The sequence below is a fragment of the Triticum aestivum genome, chromosome 5B (genome assembly GCF_018294505.1).
Source record: "Triticum aestivum cultivar Chinese Spring chromosome 5B, IWGSC CS RefSeq v2.1, whole genome shotgun sequence".
In the NCBI taxonomy this organism is placed as follows: Eukaryota; Viridiplantae; Streptophyta; class Magnoliopsida; order Poales; family Poaceae; genus Triticum; species Triticum aestivum.
In genome coordinates this window covers 476,437,916-476,452,010 of record NC_057807.1, presented here as the reverse complement: position 1 = coordinate 476,452,010, position 14,095 = coordinate 476,437,916, and the positions used below count along the sequence as shown (strand labels likewise).

At 48.1% G+C, this 14,095-nt stretch overlaps 1 long non-coding RNA gene across 1 annotated transcript; it reads left to right on the top strand.

Moving 5' to 3' along the window:
- Positions 1-327: 327 nt before the first annotated feature.
- On the top strand, positions 328-3,971 carry LOC123116503 (uncharacterized). The gene is made up of 2 exons (XR_006457093.1): positions 328-784; positions 3,683-3,971. It is a non-coding gene; the product is annotated as an uncharacterized lncRNA (long non-coding RNA).
- Positions 3,972-14,095: the final 10,124 nt, after the last annotated feature.

Here is a 14,095-nt window from a genome sequence, read left to right as displayed (position 1 = left end):
TAAACTAAATAATAATTGGCAAAAATAATAAGTTAAATGCTTTTAAAATTTATAAAAACGCTAAACTATTTTGTTTAAACCTCAAACCTGTTGTGGCAGTGGTATAAATAGAAATACTAATTTAGGAACAAATTCTATGTTTTATAAAACTCTAATGGATTAAAAATCAAAACAAAACAACAAAAAGGGTAAAAGTAAATGAGAAAGAAAAGAGCCCCACTAATTCCACTGGGCCTTGGCCACTGGACAGGCCCAGCAAACCCAGCAAACCCCCACGGTCGCCCCTCCCTTCCTGTTCCCCTGGCGCGGTCGCAACAGGGGCATGGTTGCCCCCGACCGTCTCGCCGACGCTGACGGGGAGGGGATAAGGCCGCCTTCCCCTCGGTCCCCTCGTCTCCCCGCTCCACTTCCCCCTCTCCTCCTCGGTTCCTCCTCCCCCCCCCCCCCCCCCCCCCCCCCCCCCCCTCTCGCCAGATCCGCTCCATCCGCGGCGCCTCGACGCCGACGCCACCTCGCCCCGACGCCGTCCCGAGGGCTCGCCGTCGCCATGGACGCAGCCACTAGCCTCCCCTCTCCGTTCCGAGCTGTCCGATAGCTCCATCGCGGACGCCTTCCTCCTCCTCGTAGACGAGATCGGACCGGGACGGCCCCGCAGCACCGCCCCGACCCCTACCACCTCGGAACGCCACCGCGCCGTCTGCCTCCTCTACTACGACGGCGGGCTTCCTCCACTTCGACCGCCTGCTGCTCCTAAACCTCCCGCCGAGCCGCCGTGTGCTCCTAGGTGAGCACCACGTCCAAACTCCCCTTCTCCTCTTCGATTTGACGCCGTAGGATGCTGCGACCGACTCGCCCGAAGCTCCGCGCGCCCGTTCCTCCCCTGTACGCGCTCGCGCTCCCCTGGCCCGCACACGCACGGCGCCGTCGCTGTCATCTCGCACTCGCGCCGGAACGCGCTCGCCCGGATCCCCTACTACGCCCGGGCCACAGCCCTGCTCGTCCGCCCGCGCCTCCAATTACGAGCACGCGCGCTCCCCTGCACGCCCGGCGCTACTGGCTGCTCCCCGCGCTGGTCGTGCCTTGCGCGTGCGCACGCGCCGGCGTGCGTGCCTGCTGCTACCAGCGGCTACTGCTTCTGGTTGCCCACTGCTGCTGCCGCTTGCTACTCGTCTACTGCTACTGATGCTAACTGATGATAGCAACTGTAGCTACTAGCTAGCTTTTTAGTTTTTACATTGAGTAACCCCCTAAACAACCCCTAAACTTTGGTTAAACAACTGTAAACAAGGCTAAAAATAATATTAGTAGAAAGTACACTTGACAATGTTTAAATGTGTCCACTGGACCAAATCCATTTGATGCATGGAATAAATCCTATGAAAATCACAAAATGCTATCTTTCGTTAGCAGAAAACAGAACTGTGTGTGCGTGTGTGTATTCTGTGTGTGTGGTGGCCGGCCGGCTTCCCGTTAGCTAATTAGTACTCCTACTTGTTAGTCTAATCAGTGGTTGGGTATAGTGCAAATGACAGGTGGACCCCCCTCTAAATATCCACTTAAAAAGAAAATGCAAGATATGTGTGAATGACACCTAGGCCAAATCTACAGTTTTGACCAGTCAACAGTCAAACTGTTGACTGTTGACTACATTGTTGACTGAGTCAACTGGGACCCCCTGGACCCACTGTCAGCCTCTAGTGGCCCTGTTGTGTACACTCTGCCAGGTGCACATAGCAATTTCACCTTTTATTCCGAATTAATAATAATTTTAGAATATTGTTTAAACATTTGGAAAATCATATAAATTAATCCGTAACGCGGATGAAAAGGTTTTATACATGAAAGTTGCTCAGAATTTCGAGACGAATCCAGATACGCGGTCCATTCGTCGGCCACGCGTCTTTAGCATAACAAACCTGCAAACTTTCCCCTCCGGTTCATCTGTCTGACAGACGTCCGGGACCAGGAAATCTTTCCCGGATGTTATCCCCCTTCGCCGGTAACGTGTAGCATCGTGTTAGAACACGTCTAGCTCTGCCTGTTGTCCTGCTATGCTCTTGCTTGCTATCTATTTACTGTTTCTTCCCCCTCTTCTCTCCTGTAGACCCCGAGACTGCCGCTGTGATCGACTACGTCGACGACGACCCCTTCTTCTTGTCTGAGCAACCAGGCAAGCCCCCCCTTTGATCATCTCGATATCGCCCATTCTATACTCTCATGCTTGCATTAGATTTTGCTACTGTTATTGATTGCTCCTATTCTGATGCATAACCTGCTTTTTGTAACCTACTCATTGTACCTTACCTGCTTATCCTAAACTGCTTAGTATAGGTTGGTTAGTGATCCACCAGTGACCCCCACTTGTCCTTGTTGCCCCTGCTTCATCATTGACGCCTCGATCGACGTGATCGACGACCAGAGCCCGACACCTCATATCACATCACGCCCCTTTAGTTGCTCGACTCTGCAGAGCTACTATCGAGTGCCGAGGGTGATCCCTCATAACGCACTCTTGATGACAATTCTGTAGTCTAGCTATTCGGTCGTGGTCATCGAGAGTGATTTCCTCTTTCATCATTCCCGATACGGCTCCGTCGTTCAACACCTCAAGTGTGAACCTCGAGGGCGGTCCCTCTTACGTTCACCTTGATGATTACATTGAGTGGAATCCACCGGGGGTGATTCCTCGGGTTTTCCCCTTGATGTCTGGACACACAGTTACCTTGACTTTACTGGAGACCGTTGTGAAAGCCGGGCGGGCCCGGAGAGCACCCGTGCGATGTGACAGTGGCGGCTGGCTGTTTAGCGGTATCACCCGGGAGGGGGTGATAGCTCCGGACTTGTCCCGACAGCGTCACTCCTTTTAATAATGCACTAACAGGTTTGGGTATTTGTTCTGAGTTGGCCTTTGGCCTTTACGCACTAACCACCACGTGAGAATAGTTATGGGCCTCGACGTCGCAGTATCAGCCGAAGCTTTGTCAGACGTCTAGTTCAGCAGTGCGGCACGGTCGGATCGTGCTGGCCATCCGAGGCGGTGCTAGTATCCACCCTGCTCGCAACGACCCGGAGTGCTGCGGGCGATGGGCCCAAGACCCCGGAGTGCGTAGGATGTAGACCGACGGCGACCTCTCTGCTGAGCCTAGGTCAGGCTGTGACGTGTTGATTTTCCGAGGGCGGGCATTGACCCCAGAAAGGTGTGTCCGACCAGAGTGATCAAGCGTGTTGGGTAACGTGGTGCACCCCTGCAGGGAAGATCTTTATTCGAATACCGTGTCCTCGGTAATGGACGTTCATACTTGTATCCTGATCTTATACAACTAGAAATGGATACTTGATATGTGATGGGTATATGGCTCCGGGATTGCTTTCTCGCAGGGAGTCGAGGAAGGATCTCTGGGCATTAATGTTACAACATGCTTGTTAATTATAAACTGCTATTCTTTACTCTTCTACATGCTGCAAGATGCTCGGAGCTGCGTGAAGATGCTAGTCTTCGATAGGCTAGGTCCTCCCCCTCTATTCTGGCATTCTGCAGTTCAGTCCACAGATACAAACCTTCCATTTGATACCAGTGCATACTTAGTATAGATCTAATGCTTGCGAGTACTTTGGATGAGTACTCACGGTTGCTTTGCTCCCCTTTTCCCCCTTCCTTCTTCTTTCTGGTTGATGCAACCAGATGGTGGATCCTTGGAGCCAGATGCCACCGCCGACGAATACTACTACATGAAGGCCGCCGAAGACTAGGAGTAGTCAGGAGGTCCCAGGCAGGAGGCCTTGCCTCTTCGATCGTGTTGCTTTTGTGCTAGCCTTCTTAAGGCAGAACTTTTTTAACTTATGTCTGTACTCAGATATTGTTGCTTCCGCTGACTCTTGTGTATCGAGCTTGTATTCGAGCCCTCGAGGCCCCTGGCTTGTAATGTAAAGCTTGTATTATTTTGATTTGTGTCTAGAGTTGTGTTGTGATATCTTCCCGTGAGTCCTTGATCTTGATCGTACACATTTGCGTGTATGATTAGTGTACGATTGAATCGGGGCGTCACATCCATATGATGTAACTCTTTTTTACGGTGTGTTTGTTGGGATCCGATGAACTTTGAGTTTATGATCAGATCTATCTTTTTATCCATGAAAGTTATTTGAGTCTTCTTTGATGTCTTATATGCATGATTACTTATAGCCTCATATTTCTTCTCTGATATTTGTTTTTTTTGCCAACTTAATCTATTTATCTTGCAATGGGAAGAGGTGCTTTGTAGTGGGATTGATCTTACGATGCTTGATCCCAGTGACAGAAAAGGAACCGACACGTATGTATCGTTGCTACTAAGGATAAAACGGTGGGGTTTATTTCTACATAAATAGATCTTGTCTACATCATGTCATCGTTCTTATTGCATTATTTCGTTTCTCCATGAACTTAATACGCTAGATGCATGCTGGATAGCGGTCGATGTGTGGAGTAATAGTAGTAGATCAGGTAAGAATCGGTCTACTAATCTTGGACGTGACGCCTATATAATGATCATTGCATGGATATCGTCATGATTATTTGAAGTTCTATCAATTGCCCAACAGTAATTTGTCACCCACCATTTGCTATTTTTTCTCGAGAGAAGCCACTAGTGAAACCTACGGCCCCCGGGTCTCTTCTTTAATATATTTTCCTTTGCGTTTTATTTTTATTTGCTTTTATTTTTAGATCTATTAAACTAAAAATACATTGCTGCAATTTATTTTATTTGGCGTCCGATCTATCAAAATTTATAACTCTCTCACGTCTGTTTGCCAATTTCTGGCGCCGTTGCCCGAAAGGGATTGGCAACCCCTTTAATATGTCGGGTTGCGAGTATTTGTTATTTGTGTGCAGGTGTTGTTTACGTAGTGTTGCTTGGTTCTCCTACTGGTTCGATAACCTTGGTCTCATCACTAAGGGAAATACCTACCGTTGTTGTGCCGCATCATCCCTTCCTCTTTGGGGAAATACCGACATAGCTTCAAGCCGCATCAAGGCTCTGGTCGGCGCTCCTCCATCAATGGCTTGAGCGGCCGTGACGCCTTTTTAAGGCGCTTCACAGGCCTTTGTTTTTGGTGCCTTTGCCCGCTCCACTAGCGCATAGACTGCCGGGATCCCCTGCACTGCATCATCTACAAGCTGTCTAGCCATTATGCCGGGAGTGCCCCAATAATCCAAGAAACAAGAGAGGGGGGCAGGGTGATGGAGAGACCGGGTCCGTTGCAGCAGCGTGGCCCGGTGAAGGAGAGACTGCGCTTCCCCATGCCCGCTCCGACGCCATCGCCGCCCGCACCTGCCATGGATCGCCGGGCATACCACACCAAACCCTCCCGCCACCCACGAGCCAGCCACAAGGTCATCATCACCACGTCGACCATGGAGCACCAGGAGTTCCTGCTGCGCAAGCACACCGTCCTGCTCAACACGACGGCGGAGCACCACGCCGCCATCCCCATGGCCATGGGTTGCGCCATCGAGGAGCAGCTGCACACCCCTCCTCATCTGCTGTGCGTCACCAGCCACGTCCCCGAGGACTTCTTCGTCCACTTTGAGCTGCCGGGGCACAAGGTGAATGCCGTGCGCCTCGGCTCCATCATGGTCGGTGACGTGGCGTTCTCTATCAAGAGATGGCAGGAGGACGACCACGACGTGCCCGACGACCTCAAGCTCCACGTGCGCGTCATCATCAAGCGGATGCCAATGCAGATGTGGTCCCTTGAGGGTGCGACGGAGGTCATCGGCGACAAGTGCATCGTCGACCGCCTGGACAGCTGCACCCATGAATGCGGCCACACCAGGACGTTCGAGTACTGGGTGTGGGTCCCGGATGTCGCCTTCATCCACACAAAGTGCGCCATCTGGCATGCCGCGCGTGGTGCTGGGCGCATCCAGGCCATGCTCGGCTTCTCTCCCCCAAGCCGCCAAGCTGCACCGCCCCCAGCCGTCAAGAAGCGTGAGCTGCAGCTGCATGTCGACCGGGTGGAGGACTGGACTCCGCCGTCTCCCCGCTCCTCCCAGTCGCGCCAGAGCGGCCTTCCCTCATCCGGCTTCGACGACGACACGCCATTCCCTGCAATCTACCCTAGGACCTGGGTCATGCATGTCGAGGACGGTCAGGGCGCCGCAACCCCCCAATGGTGTCCTCCACCGGCTGCCAGGGCCTGCAGCTGGGAGGTGGGTGACGTGACCGCGATGACCGCGATGGAGACCACGGCGGCCGGCGCTCCTAGAGGGACGCCTTACTGGGGTGGGGCCACGGCACTCGAGACACGGTGCGCCACAGCAACAACAGCGACAAGGCCCCACCCTCCAATGCATGGCACAACAACCGGATGCTTACCAGCCGCCGCTACAGCAAGAGCCACGACTCGGGCATCCGTGCCATCCCGTCGTTCCCTCTCTGCCACCTACCGTCCCAGCCGCCCCCTCCGCCCCCCAGCTGCCACCCGCTAAGCTGCGCTTGGCGCCTCCAGAGAAGGACTAGGTGGCAGAGTTCTTCAGCTCCACTACAGACATGATCGCGCGGCCGCCCCGGGTAGACAACATGTAGATGCAGCTGGAGGCCTCCATCGACGACACGCTAGCGGCACCACTATCCTTCGATGCTCGCGCTATCAACGGTCAGTAAGCCCCGCCGCCGTCACTGACAGATGGCCCCCCTCCTAGTGCATGTTGCCTGACCTGGCCAGTGCAGCATGCCGCGTGCCCCGCCCGAGGGTGGCCACCACGATGCAACTGGGTGCGGTGGTGCAGCAAGTTCAGGAGCTCCACATGGGCACCACCCCGCCGACCCCGCACTGCCCCTTTCGCGAGCCTACGCCTCCCGTCATCGCCAACCCACCTGCTCCACCTTGCCACTCCGCTGCGCTGCCAAAGTCCAGGGCCTCCTCCATCCCGCTTCGTCAGAGCGCTCGCCAGACGGCAAACCCATCCTCCGTCCCTGTGGAGCAGAGCGCCACCCTGTCGCTCGTCCAGGGGCTCGGGGTGCTGGGGCCAAAGGAGCGGATGACCGCCCAGGCGGCCGAGGTGCTAGTGCGACACTTCGATGAGCCCCTGTCCGAGGAAGACATCACCGACATTGCCAAGATCACTCGCCTGAACGTGGAGGTGCTGGGCGCCATGGCTACCCTCGCTGGCCCGGACGACGTGGGCGGTGCAGCAGCATAGAGTGCCTCTCTTCACCGACTCGTCTCTCCGGTGGCGTCTGGCCATGCGTCAGATTGAGTTAGGATCCATGTTAATGTTTAGTCATAGAATTAGAGGTTTAGTTCGTCGTCAGCATATCTTTGGTGCTACTGGTGGTTGCTGGCGTGCCATGGCTTGTAAGGCGGTGTACTGTGCTTTGTTCTTTTTCGAAGTAAAGTCATGCCTCCAGAGAAATTGCGCGTTCATCCATGAGTAGTTCTTCTTGTGCAATTGTGAGCTGGAACGTCTGAGGCCTCACCTCGCCGGCGAGGCATTCGACCATCAGCGAAGTGGTCGACACTCATCGACCCCTATTACTCTGCATCAGGAAACAAAGATCAACACTTGGTCGCCGGAACTCGTCAGGCAAATAGGGGGTAGCAGATTAGATGGATGCATGTTATTGCCTGCGATTAGAATGCGTAGGGGAGCAGCCATTCTTTGGGATAGCAGTGCCGTAGACATGTCCACGCACGCCGTCGGCAGCTGCGCGATCACCGCCAAAGTCATCGTGCGGTGCACAAACGCCCGCTTCTGGCTAACAACCGTGTACGGTCCCACCAATGACGCGTGCAAGGACGACTTCCTTGAAGAGCTCACTGCCACCGCGCCGCCGTTGTGCTAGCTATGGCTCATCAATGGCGACTTCAACATCATCTACGAGGCACACGACAAAAACAACCTAAACCTAAATAGGCGCATTATGGGTAGGTTTAGTTCGGCGATTGATACCGCGGGCCTATGCGAGATCAAATGCAAGAATCAGAGGTTTACCTGGAGAAACGAGCGGCGGAGCCCCACCCTAGTTAGCATCGACAAGTTCTTCTGCAACACCGACTGGGAGCCACTCTTCCCCTCGCACACTCTCATGGTGGCATCCACAGCTTGCTCCGACCACTGCCCGCTCCTCCTGGCAAACGCGCAAGCGCCTGGTACGTCTCCGTCGTATCTACTTTTCCAAACATTTTTGCCCTTGTTTTGGACTCTAACTTGTATTATTTGAATGGAACTAACTCGGACTGACGCTGTTTTCAGCAGAATTGCCATGATGTTGTTTCATGTGCAGAAAACATAAGTTCTCGGAATGACCTGAAACTCCACGGAATATCTTAGAATAAATAATAAAAAATCCTCGCCAAAGATGAAGACTAGGGGGCCCACACCCTGTCCATGAGGGTGGGGGCGCGCCCCCCTCCTGGGCGCGCCCCCCTACCTCGTGGGCCCCCTGGAAGCCCTCCGACGCCAACTCCAACTCCATATATTGGCTTTCAGGGAGAAAAAAAATCAGAGAGATACGGAGCTGCCGCCAAGCCCTAATCTCTCTCGGGAGGGCTGATCTGGAGTCCATTCGGGGCTCCGGAGAGGGGGATTCGTCGCCGTCGTCATCATCAACCATCCTCCATCACCAATTTCATGATGCTCACCGCCGTGCGTGAGTAATTCCATCGTAGGCTTGCTGGACGGTGATGGGTTGGATGAGATTTATCATGTAATCGAGTTAGTTTTGTTAGGGTTTCATCCCTAGTATCCACTATGTTCTAAGATTGATGTTGCTATGACTTTGTTATGCTTAATGCTTGTCACTAGGGCCCGAGTGCCACGATTTCAGATCTGAACCTATTATGTTTTCATGAATATATGTGAGTTCTTGATCCTATATTGCAAGTCTATAGTCACCTACTATGTGTTATGATCCGACAACCCCGAAGTGACAATAATCGGGACCACTCCCGGTGATGATCATAGTTTGAGGAGTTCATGTATTCACTACGTGCTAATGCTTTGTTCCGGTTCTCTATTAAAAGGAGGCCTTAATATCCCTTAGTTTCCAATAGGACCCCGCTGCCACGGGAGGGTAGGACAAAAGATGTCATGCAAGTTCTTTTCCATAAGCACGTATGACTATATACGGGATACATGCCTACATTACATTGATGAATTGGAGCTAGTTCTGTGTCACCCTATGTTATAACTGTTACATGACGAACCGCATCCGGCATAATTATCCATCACCAATCCGGTGCCTACGAGTTTTCCATATATTGGTTCTCGCTTATTTACTTTTCTGTTGCTACTATTACAGTCACTACAAAATACCAAAAACATTACTTTTGTTGTCTTTACTTTTGTTACTGTTACTACCACTATCATATTACTTTGCTACTAAACACTTTGCTGCAGATACTAAGTTTCCAGGTGTGGTTGAATTGACAAGTCAGCTGCTAATACTTGAGAATATTCTTTGGCTCCCCTTGTGTCGAATCAATAAATTTGGGTTGAATACTCTACCCTCGAAAACTATTGCGATCCCCTATACTTGTGGGTTATCAAGACCTTTTTCTGGCGCCGTTGCCGGGGAGCATAGATCTATTCTTTGAGTCACTTGGGATTTATATCTGCTGGACACTATGAAGAACTTGAAAGACGCTAAGACAACAATTTATCCCTTAACTACGAGGGGAGGTAAGGAACTGCCATCTAGCTCTGCACTAGATTCTCCTTCTGTTATGAGTAAGCTAGCGACACCTAAACCTGCTTCTGCTATTCGTTCTGATATGTCGCATGTTATTGATGATGCCACTTCTGCTATGCATGATACTTATGATGAAACTACTTCTTTGCTTGATACTGTTGTGCCCCTTGGTGAATTTCTTGATGAACAGATTTCTAAGTCTAGAGAAAGAGAAATTATTGAATCTGAATACGATGATGAGAGTGATGATGAGAATATGCCTGCTATTCCTGAGGGTTATCTTTTTGATGCGGAATCTTCTGCAGCTATTTTTGCTTGTCAGGATAGATACGAACTTAAGAGGCTGCTAGTTAAATGGAGTAAAGAATCTCTTAGAGATAGAATGAAACCCGACACTGCTTTTGCTACTTCACCTATCTGTGTTCCTGATAAGGATTATTATGAATTTTCTGTTGATCCAGATATAATTACTTTGGTTGAATCTGATCCTTTCTATGGCTATGAATCTGAAACTGTTGTGGAACATCTTACTAAGTTAAATGATATAGCTGCCCTGTTTACTAATGATGAGAGATCACGCTACCTTTATATACTCAAAATATTTCCGTTCTCATTAAAGGGTGATGCTAAGATATGGTTTAATTCTCTTGATCCTGGTTGTGTGTGTAGTCCTATGATTTATTACATCTCTGCTAAATATTTCCCTGCTCATAAGAAACAGGCTGCTTTGAGGGAAATATACAACTTTGTGCAAATTGAAAAAGAGAGTCTCCCACAAGCTTGGGGGAGGCTTCTATAGTTACTTAATCCTTTGCCTGATCATCCTCTTAAGAAACCTGAAATACTTGATATCTTTTATAATGGACTAACTGATGCTTCCAGAGATTACCTGGATAGTTGTGCTGGTTCTCTTTTCAGGGAAAGAACACCGGATGAAGCTGAAATTCTATTGAATAATATGTTGACAAATGAAAATAATTGGGCACCTCCTGAGCCAACTCCCGAGCCAGCTCCTGAGCCAATTATTGAGCCTATTCCTAAACCAACTCCGAAGAAGAGAGGTGTTCTATTTCTCAGCCCCGAAGATATGCAAGAGGCAAAGAAATCTATGAAAGAAAAAGGTATTAAAGCTGAAGATGTTAAGAATTTACCTCCTATTGAAGAAATACACGGTCTTAATTTACCGCCTATTAAAGAAATATATGATCTCAATTCCTTATTTACTGAAGAACCTCCTGATCCCGATATCCCGACACAGGTAGTAAAGGTAAATTCTCTCTATAGATATGATAAAGCTGAAGTCCCTCCTACTAAAATTGCTAGTCAGTGCCTGGATGAGTTTGATGACTTTATGTTTAAGCAAGATGACTTTAATGCTTATTTTGGTAGACAATTAAAACAAAATACATTTATGATTAAACGCTTGGGTGATTATATGGCTAATATTAGAGGTGAATTTAAACTTGTTAGCAAACATGCTTCTATGGTTACCACTCAAGTAGAACAAGTACATAAAGCTAAAAAAGAAGTGCTTGATGAAATGAATAGTAAGAAAAATGATTATGCTGTTAGAGTGGCTACTAGAACTGGTAGAATGACTCAGGAACCTTTGTATCCTGAAGGCCACCCTAAGAGAATCGAGCAAGATTCTCAGAGAAATAATATTGATGTACCCAGTTCTTCTAAAAGGAAGAAAAATAAAAATGATAGGACTTTGCAAACTTCTAGTGAACCTATTGCTGAGCCACCTAAGAATCCAAATGATATCTCTATGTCTGAAGCTGAAACACAATCTGGGAATGAACATGAACCTAGTGAAAATATTAATGATGATGTTCATGATGATGCTCAACCTAGTAATGATAATGATGTAGAAGTTGAACCTGATGTTGATCTTGATAACCCACAATCAAGGAATCAACGTTATGATAAAAGAGACTTCGTTGCTAGGAAACATGGTAAAGAAAGGGAACCATGGGTTCAGAAACCCATGCCTTTTCCTCCGAAACCATCCAAGAAAAAGGATGATCAGGATTTTGAGCGCTTTGCTGAAATGATTAGACCCATCTTTTTGCGTATGCGATTAACTGATGTGCTCAAAACAAATCCTTATGCTAAATATATGAAGGACATCATTACTAATAAAAGAAAGATATCGGAAGCTGAAATTTCCACCATGCTTGCTAATTATACTTTTAAGGGTGGAATACCAAAGAAACTTGGAGATCCAGGAGTACCTACTATACCATGCTCCATTAAGAGAAATTATGTTAAAACTGCTTTATGTGATCTTGGAGCCGGTGTTAGTGTTATGCCTCTCTCTTTATATCGTAGACTTGACTTGAATAAGTTGACACCTACTGAAATATCTTTGCAAATGACTGATTAATCAACTGCTATACCTGTCGGTATTTGTGAGGATGTGCCTGTTGTAGTTGCAAACGTTACTATTTTAACATACTTTGTTATTCTTGATATTCCCGAGGATGATACTATGTCTATTATTCTTGGAAGACCTTTCCTTAATACTGCAGGGGCTGTTATTGATTGCAACAAAGGCAATGCCACTTTTCATGTTAATGGTAACGAGCACACGGTACACTTTCCGAGGAAACAACCTCAAGTTTATAGTATCAACTCTATTGGAAAAATTCCATCGATTATATTTGGAGGTTTTGAATTTCCTCTCCCTACTGTCAAGAAAAAGTATGATATTCTTATTGTTGGGGATTTTCATATCCCCGTTGAGGTAACTTAGTGTTATTCGAAATTTCTCCGGTTCCGTGTTATTCGGAATGAGTTCGTTAACAAGACTTGATCAACCTTGTTAGTGGGTTCATTTTGATGATCACGAGATGGATGAAACTAGAAGCACAACCTTCTGTACCCCCTTTATATTTTCTGTTATTTAGTAGAAATAAAGTAAAATAGTATTTTTTCTGTCTGTTTCCTGACTTATCCGTGCAATATAAAAATATCCCGAAAATAAAAGTTCTCAGAATGCCATGCCAATTTAATATGATTTTTTCAGAATATTTGAGGATTTACTGTGCAAAAATTACCGCGGGGGAGCTGCCACCTGGCCATGAGGGTGGAGGGCGCGCCCTACCCCCTGGGCGCGCCCCCTGCCTCGTTGGCCCACGGTGGCCCTCCTCCACTTATCCCTGCACCCATCTTCTTCCTCTGCCTCACACAAACACGAAAAACCAACTCAAGCACGAGTTCCAGCCCCTGTTGCTGTGATTTTTGATCTCCTTGCTCAAAGCACCTCTTGCAGAACTGCTTGGGGAGATTGTTCCTTGGTATGTGACTCCTCCATTGGTCCATTTAGTTTTTGTTCTAGTGCTTTATTCATTGCAAATTTATGCTGCATAGGTGACCATGTTCTTGAGCTTGCATGTCAAATTTATATGGTTCCAAGTAGTTCTAATGCTTGATATAGGCTCTAGGCACTTGTGGGAGTTGTTGCTATCAATTTTATTGAAGTTGGTTAACTTTTATTTGAAGTTACTAAAAATTTCAGAAATTTTTCAGAGGAAACAATATGTTTAGGAAGATGTTCCAAGGTGGTCCTTCAAGGAAGCAAGGTCCCAGGCTTGCAATGCGTGATGCTAAAGAGGAACCACCAAGAGACGCTCCGGTGAGGCCCTGTGAATGGCCTTCGGAAAATTTTATGAATCAAGTGGGAATCAAAGAAGAATTTAGCGCATATTTGCGCAACGCCGGTCTCGAGGACTTTGAAGCTGACAAATGCCCCCAGTATCATGATCTCACAAGTTCCTTTGTGAGGAGGTTTGAGTTTTCATCTTCGCGTAATTATCCTTCAGTCATGTTTGACCTTTATGACAAATCTTATACCATGGACTTAGAGGATTTCACTTTTACTTGCAAACTTCCATCTTGGGGTAGTGTCAGGGATCCCCCTAAATCTGAATATAGAGACTTTCTTGCTAGAATAACTGTGGGGAAATCTAGAGATATAACACAAGCCACTATAGGGAGCGTTCGCTTTCCTGCTATACATTATTTTGCTCTCTTCATAGGTAGATGCATAAATGCTAAGGATGAAGCATGTCACATGTGTGCCCCTAATCTCAACATTCTCAGAAGTGCTGTGTTAAGAGACCAATCTTATCATATGGGAGCCATTGTAGCTCGTAGGTTGCATCATAATAGACATAACGGAGATTTCTTTGGAGGAATTTATGCAACCCGCTTAGCTAATTTTCTTGAGATAGACATTCGTGAGGGTGATATGGAGTTAGCCCCTACTTATTTAGATTTTGATTCTATGGTTTCCCACCAGTTTGTTGAGAGGACTGAACCACCTCTCCAGTATCGACTAGTCTTTAACAAACAACATGTAGTCCATATTACTCTTCCTGCTCCTGCCTTCTTTGATTCTCAGACAAAAGGAA